The sequence below is a fragment of the Danaus plexippus genome, chromosome 10, assembly GCF_018135715.1.
Source record: "Danaus plexippus chromosome 10, MEX_DaPlex, whole genome shotgun sequence".
NCBI classification, from domain to species: domain Eukaryota; kingdom Metazoa; phylum Arthropoda; class Insecta; order Lepidoptera; family Nymphalidae; genus Danaus; species Danaus plexippus.
In genome coordinates, this window is record NC_083543.1 from 6,997,017 (window position 1) to 7,005,599 (window position 8,583).

The 8,583-nt window shown below is 27.8% G+C and overlaps 1 protein-coding gene across 1 annotated transcript in view; it reads right to left on the reverse strand.

The window, feature by feature from the left end:
- Nucleotides 1–5,345, reverse strand: part of LOC116767117 (acetylcholinesterase-like) — a 29,821-nt gene extending 24,476 nt beyond the window's left edge. Inside the window, exon 1 of the mRNA XM_032657296.2 lies at nucleotides 5,202–5,345. The gene's annotated coding sequence lies outside the window, so the exon portion shown is untranslated. The remainder of the gene's footprint in view (nucleotides 1–5,201) is intronic.
- Between the last annotated feature and the right edge of the window lie 3,238 nt (nucleotides 5,346–8,583).

The window sequence follows — 8,583 nt, forward strand, 5'->3', positions numbered from 1 at the left end:
ATATTATTGACTTATGCATAACGAAGTATCAATAAAACAAGATCACTTAGAACAATATACATATAGATATATATTTGATTTAAAATTTTATTTCAAAAACTTTAATGTACATTATTCCCTAGGTGTTAGTCACAAAGGTCGCAACTGTCAGTCTCTTCAATATTAGCCAGCAGATATTGTTTTTAAATAAAATAAAAAAGTTCTTATCGTAACTCATACACGACGTATGCAAAGCACTATTTATTTTATGTATTGACTGAATAGGGTCTGATAAATTTCATTCTATATTGTGGTAAGTAGAAGTTAAACCCTGGATGGTAGATTTTTTTTTTGTAAAAACTTATTTACTGTAACCTAGAACTTTTTATAACTAAATCTATACTTTAGGACACTGATGTATATTGGGCTTGTGGTTTTTGTGCTGATATACGAACTCAACATATTTAAAATTTAATTAAAAACTTCCAAACTAAAATTTTGTAATTCTTTTATTATTAAGGTCTAACAAAGAGTATGAGACATTTTGAGCCGCTTCTATACTAGAGATTAATGGTATAAGGCAAATCAAAATTTGATTTGATTTCAATCCAAGTCAAAAGGAACAGCCAGCCAGAACTCTGTTCAAGTATTCACTCGTAGAACTGTGTCAATATGAGTTTCCAGATTATTATGTTACTTTTCAATATAGGTACATATTTATTATATTTGAACTTTCTCCATATGTTCTTTTCTTGTTATATCGTACTTCAATGGCACTATAAAAAACTATTATTTTAATGCTCCATTATTAGCGAATTCATAATATATTTATTAAATTGCCTTTAAAGAATTTATTTTATGGAAAAAAGATTACAACAGCTGATTTTATAACACACGTGTGTCGTATACTTCACGATAAAGCGGAAAAAGATAGCTTTTAACTTTTAAACTAATATTCGAAGTTAAGTGGATAATTAAATAAGGCATGTTTACAAGCCAGGGTTAGCCAAAGGAATGTAACGAATCTACCCACTACTCGGTGGGCGTAACGAATAAATAGGATTACTTAATAAAATTAATATCATGAGTATTTTTTTACGAATATATTATATAATATTAAATAAAATTTTATAAATATATAGAGAAGTTATTATAATTGTTGGCATAGTGAGATCAGTAACAGATCAGTAAATTAATGAAATACATGAAAAAAGTAAAAAAAAAAATATTTGGCAACTGTTCGTAACAGCCACATTGACATATGACATAATGACACTTTTAATACGTTCCGCCCTCGCCAGATCCATTTAGCTCCTTAAAATAATCGAAGCTTATCTGTTACTGGGTCATCTATAATTGGATAGCAGAGGTCAGACGGCAGCTACGTGAAAAACTAGTGACCTGAAAAGTGTTCTATATAAGGAAATTCCAAATTATTACAACTTTACAGGAATAAATTACCATCGCCCACGACGGACCTTTTGGGAGACCTTTGATATTGATACCAGATATTAACTAAATTCAGAATGATATCTCTTGGGGGCGAAATACTTATAAGGATATAAGATAATGCTCTTTATTTTCTGATCTTTACGCACAAATTGATCAAACACGAAAATTATACTAATATCATATTTACAGAAAAAAAAAATTATAAAGAAGATGACATATCATGAAATTGTACTTGAATTAAACTAACTTATCAATAAGTTATCAACTTAAAATATCACAAAGACGATATTTATTTAATATCATACTGCGAAACTCGTTAAAATGCACAAAACAATACAAATAACATCGATATAAACGGTAACTTTTAATGAAAAGTAAACATAACTCATCAATACACGTGATATGAATTCGAAATGATACAAATATTATATTCAATATCAATTGTTTTGCATAGAGAACAAATATAGTTATACAAATACGAATAAAATTCTAGATTCAAAAATAAAATATTATCAAAGACGAGACTGAAAGAAGCGGTTTATACTTTGAAATATCAGATAATCCTATGCAATAATGTTTTCTATTAATTTTATATACATTTTCTAAAGCTTTATAAGCAAAAAAATAACATTTAATGTATGAAGTAAGTGACATCGGATAAAAAATATTCATTTTAAATGAATAGAAAATCATTTTCGTTTAAGAATATAGACCTTAAAAGCTAAACATGCTCAGGAATAATATGTAATAATACGTCTTATAAAATGGTTTCTAAGGCTTAAATAAATGTTTCTTCTTTTTACATTAATATACGAGAAAAAATTTATACCTATTTGAGTATTTTGGATAACTCAATTATATTTCGAATATTCTATGTAATTTTTATTTGTGACCAGCAAATCCTTTTCATTATCTGCGTACATTAATGTTAATATATTTTAAGGATCTTTTCAATACTTAGGTAATATTAAATCTTTTGTTCTGAATAAGAGAACCATAATAAAGAAAGTCTAATGTGTGTGATAAAAAAAATAAGGAAAGCAGAAAACCGTATTAATATTCCATATCATTAATATACTTTTCACTTAAATCCTAAATTATTAAATAATAAGAAAGAAGTGAAGTAATTACTCATGTTATTTGAATTTCTGGACAATTCATTTCATATATATTTCCTTTGAGCATATTTGTGATTCCCTTTTTAATCGTGCCGTTTTTAGTGTTTACTAGAGAGCAATAAAATTAATTTTTCTTTTGAAATATATTAAAAAAAAACAATAAAGTCCCAACCATAACTCTTGTTACATAATTATGTACCATTTTATCCTTCAAGCTGGAAACAAATTTAATAAATATATAATGTTTATAACTTCAATAGTGTTGTTACGTCATAGTAAATGGGAGAAGAAAGAATATTTGTAATGTATACTAAGATAAATATGTTAGGGATAATTCTCTTCCAGCCAAATCTATACTCGTCTTTTCTCCGCGTAATATATAGAATAATATATTCTGATGGATTGTTCTCATTTCACTAAGCATGACTTATAAGGTTTTTCATGAAATAAATAATGATGTTCTGTGGTACCACATACGTACTTTCATTTTTACGTAACGTTATAGAAAGTGTAACATTTAGAAGTATCCCCGAAACTATTGCGTAATAATTCAATGTTGAACTACTGATAAGAATGTAACAAGTAGGTAGATACGAAAATAAAGAACAAGAATCGCAAATCTTTGAGTTAACATAGATTAAAAAAAATGTTCATAAATCGGAAAGTTTACACAGCAAGGATTCTGATGCTTGCCTTTTTCAATAGTAAAAGATTTCTTGTAATAGCAAGACAACTCCTGTTAAACTTGCTTTTAAACAAAGATTAATTTGTGATTTCAGATCTATATATCAATTTCTTCTTATCTGTCTTATTCAATGAGTGTAGATAACAAATACGATATTCAAAATGTTTGGCTATTCAATAATATTTTTTTAGCATATCATCATTATCATCATCGTCCTATCGGAGCCCGTTGCTGAGCAAAGGCCTATTCTCACATGGAGAAGGTTAGAGCATTAATCACCACGCTTGCTCAAGACAGATTGGCGATTTCAATCTTATAATTTAAAATAATAAGACCAGGTTTCCTCACGATGTTTTCCTTCACCGTATAATTAATTTTTTAGCAACTAACCCTAAAGCCTCGTTCCATATCGACTGATAATATATTAGTTATTTGTTTAATTTGTTCGAAACAATGGCAAGCCCATAAAAAAAGCAGATAAAAGTTTCAAAACATGTTTTACATCATGTGTTGCTACCAACAGCCAGTACTACAGGCAAAATTTTATTACCTGAATACATATTTTTATATACTGTATCAAAATTTTCAGTAGATACAACCCTTCTGAAAATAAATATTAGGGTCATTGCCTAACGCAAATAAAATAGATGCTAATAAAATGAGAGCCTCTTGTTTTTCGTAGTATAAAACTCGCGGAGCATATAAAAAATGTGATATTTTTGTTTGTTAAGGTAATTAGTATTAAAATGTAACTATCAGAAGTATTATATTAATATTTTAATATTGATCCGACTAAAAGTGTGAAGCTTTAAATAATTTGCAAACTAAAAATACTTTATAGACCGTGGTTGAGATCCGTCGTCACATTCATAGTAGGTTTAAAGACATTTATTCCCATTAAGACACTATTATCACTTACATGAGAATTATAGTAGTATTTAATTGTTAGAAATTCTATATTCAGAATTGAAGGAGATGCCTTAGTTTTAGTATTAATATTATGTATGACATATTTTGCAAAAAACTGATTTAATCCTACAAAAGATCTAATAAGTAAGTAAGATCTCGTAAAGGGTTAATATTTTTATAACAAAAGACAATTTAATTCTGTCAACGGACTGCCACAACGTCAGACATCTAACCACAGATTTGAAGCTAAAGTTACAATTATTTATATTTGAATATTTATGTCTTAAAACCATAGAATAGTTTTCAATTATTATATACAATTACTATTAAACTTCGTCTCAATTAACAAATAGATGATGACAAATTAAATGATTTGATCGGCTAACACGTCGAGCTTAAGAGGCTTGAGATATATCTCTCTCAATTTGATTGCCAGGTAAAAGATTTTGTTTTTAAATGTTTTGTATTAAAAAAAAAATTGTTATAAAAGGATTTTACATTTTTGTACTATTAAATTAATATTTATATATTATCACATTAATGTATATAATGTTTTCATCGCCATCCCTATTTTGATTTGCAGCTGTATAACGAGACTGTCCTCTCAGCATGAGATTTAATTAAATTATTTGAATGGATATGACGCTTCCGCCGCCCCGTAGTCGAGTATGCAGGATATATCAATTGACGCTAAAAACAATATAATCTTTTCATAATATCTGTTTGATTCTTTCTATTCTATCTACGTCTCACTATAACTGAAATATATACATTTAATTTCAAATAAAAAATTCGAATATTGAACTAGGTAAACATATCAAGTAAACGATACGTCAATAGCACAAAAAAGGTTTCGTTATAGGTAATTGCTAGCATCAAATTTAAATACGAGGAAAATGCAAAGGAATAACTAAAAGAATGCCACAAAAAAAAAACACTAGCAAAAATCATAAATTAAGGGACCTTGAACCAGAGCTGTTATTCACTTAAATTTGTTAACAAGCGGTTAGGCGTAATTAATCAAATAAAAATTTGACACTTAAACTTAATTTACTTACATAAGAGTGTGTGGCTAGAACAGGTGGCAATGATATGTATGTTCAATTGTTTTTAAAACGGCAACACTAAGTTCACAGTCACTCGCGCTGTGATATGTAAAGACTGAGAGCGATGTAAATCCCCCAAAGTCTCTAAGTAGACTGAACAAGTCCACCGCCAGCTTGGACGGAGTTGCCATGCGAAGCTTTATAGCTCCCGGGTTGCATAAAATATTCTGCAATCATATTGACCTTGACTCCTCTAAATGTGAGTATGTCATTTCATGAAAATGTATATTTTTCTATGACTGCTTGTGAAATGATAAGTACTATGAAACATAAATATACATATCTTGATTGCTTTATACATATTAGACGTTGTTTTGTTTAAATATTTTTACAATACGTGGGTATTGAAATTCAAGAATTATAATCGCAGAATTTTTTTGAAGGAATAGTATTCCATAATACAAGCGAAAAAAGCATTTTAATTTTGAATATCTTTGCCCTTATGTTAAGTTTTTATAAATGTAAATTTAATTCTAACCAGTGTAAATTATAGACTAAACTGTTAAAAAACTGTTACTGTTAAAAACTATGTATTTGAAATAATAATGCATACTTTATGGGTAAATTCACAACACTGGTATCCCTTTGTATAGATGATCACTCCTCCCGACTCCCGTTTCCCGGCCACCCTGTACGTTGACTGCCCAACAATGTTTTACCTCGCAGAGTTCCTAAATCAATGTACATTTTACATTGCTGCTTTAAATTGGTAAACTTAAACATTCTATAATATTAAGACGCAATGTTATTCGAAAACATGTTGTTAGTCTCAGAATAGATATATTACATATTCACAGTTTCCGTAAAGCAACACCTTGAATACGATAAAATAATTACAAATCGCAGAAGAGATGGCTCTTATATCTAGGTACATTTTCAAATAAACACGAAATGGGAACTTTCTCGCAAAACTTTGATTGCAATTAGCTCTGTACTAAACAAAATCTTCTTGTAAAGTAATTAAGAATTTTTCGAATTAACCAGATAAAAACCAATTGATTATTTGTCATTTGAATGCGGAGCCAAATAAAAAGATTTCATTGATGTTAATTACATTTGTATCAAAACTTATTTATTGAATGACTATTTCGACTAATTGTTTGATATTTTATAGGGATTGAAGTTCAAAAAAAATATTTTTGTAAGACTGTTATATTAATGAATTATATTTTATAAACACAAGTTTTTATTTTTTCCATATGCTTTTAATGTACCAAATAACAATTGTTTTTCAATGTGTAGGCAGCTTAACATTTACAGCGGTTTAAGTACTTATTTAATAATAAACAACTTTCTTTACATCAAACCCAGACGGAACCATCACAAGTAATTTCTACAGCGACAAATTGGCAACGTTATTTACGCTGTATAAGTTCATAGAATTCTGCGGTTACATTTGCGATTTGATTGCAATCAACAGGCAACACCCTTTTTCCAGACGAGAAATGCATTTACAAAATACATAATAACGAATATAGCAGTAACAACATTTTTATTAAATCACCATTTGTTTAAAGAGCATCTCTTGAATATATCATTCTTGTAACATATTAAAGCAAAACAGTTAAAATAAATCAAGAACTAAAAAAACAAGCTAAATTCAACTGAAATGAGAAGTGTAAATTAGTTACATAGAGCTCGTCTCCACGCTTAAAATAAACTGCAAGTTAACAGCGATAGTAAATTCTGGAATGGCATATTAAATTTTATGGTTCTTCACAATATTGTTAGACGTAATCATTAATAAAAAAAAACGTTGCTATTTGACAATGTAGCATCAGAAATACATATATGTTTAAAGATATATGGAAATTTCTTTAGTTGTCGCTCTTGTCAAGGACTGCATACAATTTAAAGTTTAACGAACAGTGTCTGAAGAATAACTGAATTTTGTTGTGACCTTTTCTATTATAGAGTTATTTTGTTACATGAAACTCGCATGAAATAATGTTTTTTTTTTTAATCAATTATAAGTTAATAAAGTTAATTACTAGTTTAACAATTTCCCTTAAACAAAATTGTGACATAAACATCCCATTGCCATCGTTTCTGCCATAAATGAATGTAATGGCTTTGTATAATGAATAAATAAAAAGGAACCGTTTGTCCTAAATTAGTGGTAATGTCGTTTTTGTTACCCGAGCCCCTAATTACAGGCACCGGTATTATGAAATATTTTTCCCGTGGATTATAAAAAAAAACTCAGTGATTATTGATAACAATACAAAACGGTGTGTCTTATATTAAAGAAAAATTTGGGAAGGTATTTTTTATGGTATTTTATTTTAATTTTGAAAATTTTGTATGAAAATTTAAGATAACCGGGCTTACATTATACATTTTAACTTTTATTTGAAATATGTAAACCGGATTTTAAGCTTTTAATGAAAAATTTTGTGCTGTATCTCGTATAGACATTGTCCTCTTCATTAAGATTTTTGATGATCTCATACTATGAATATATATGAATTCTGAAACGGTTCATATGAGGATGCGGGTGCAAAATTTCACAAGCTACGCAGAATTAATTTGTCCCATGGAGTTTTTTGTTTAATTTAATATAATAATTCCTAAGTACAAATTTATAAAAGGCAAGAAAAAAATGTTAAAATGTTTTCAATAGACGAGTAAGATTATAAGATTATTTTATAAAGTAGTAGTTTAGTAGTAGTGTAGTATAGTAGTGTAGTTCCTTATAAGATTGTCTTGTAAAGTAGTTTTTCACAGTAATAAATTTATGGACTAAAAGTAGGAATCACTCTTTCGCATAGAATTCAAAATAGTGGAGTATAACTTTGTATCAAGAAAAAATTATAAAAATAATATTTTTAATTAAATCTCATCGTTTCCTAAATATGTCGCTTTTGCCTTCTAAAAATAAAAAATATCTCTTTAATTCAGATAGTGAATATTATTATTGAATGCCCCACATTTAAAAAGCTGGTTGTGACTTTAATTCAAACTCAAATATTTTATGGATTTTCAGATTTATTTCTCAAACTGTCATCGGGTTATTGAAATACGTAGAATAACTGTATTGCTGTATTATTATTTATTAATATAATTTAAAAATTCTTTTATAAAAGATATACAAAGCTATAATAGTTGTGGATTTATAATGGAAGCTTTATTAAAACCTATTTCACGATCCAATTGATTTCAATTCTATCAAGTCAAAATAAAAAACAAATATTCACAATCTAAAAATAATTTGTTTTCATCCTAGATAAAACTTTGTTTTACATTAAACTTAAGGCAGACTTATTGTTATTATAAAATTTAAATTAATCAACATATAATACAAAAAGTATCCTATATTATTCTACATAATAGG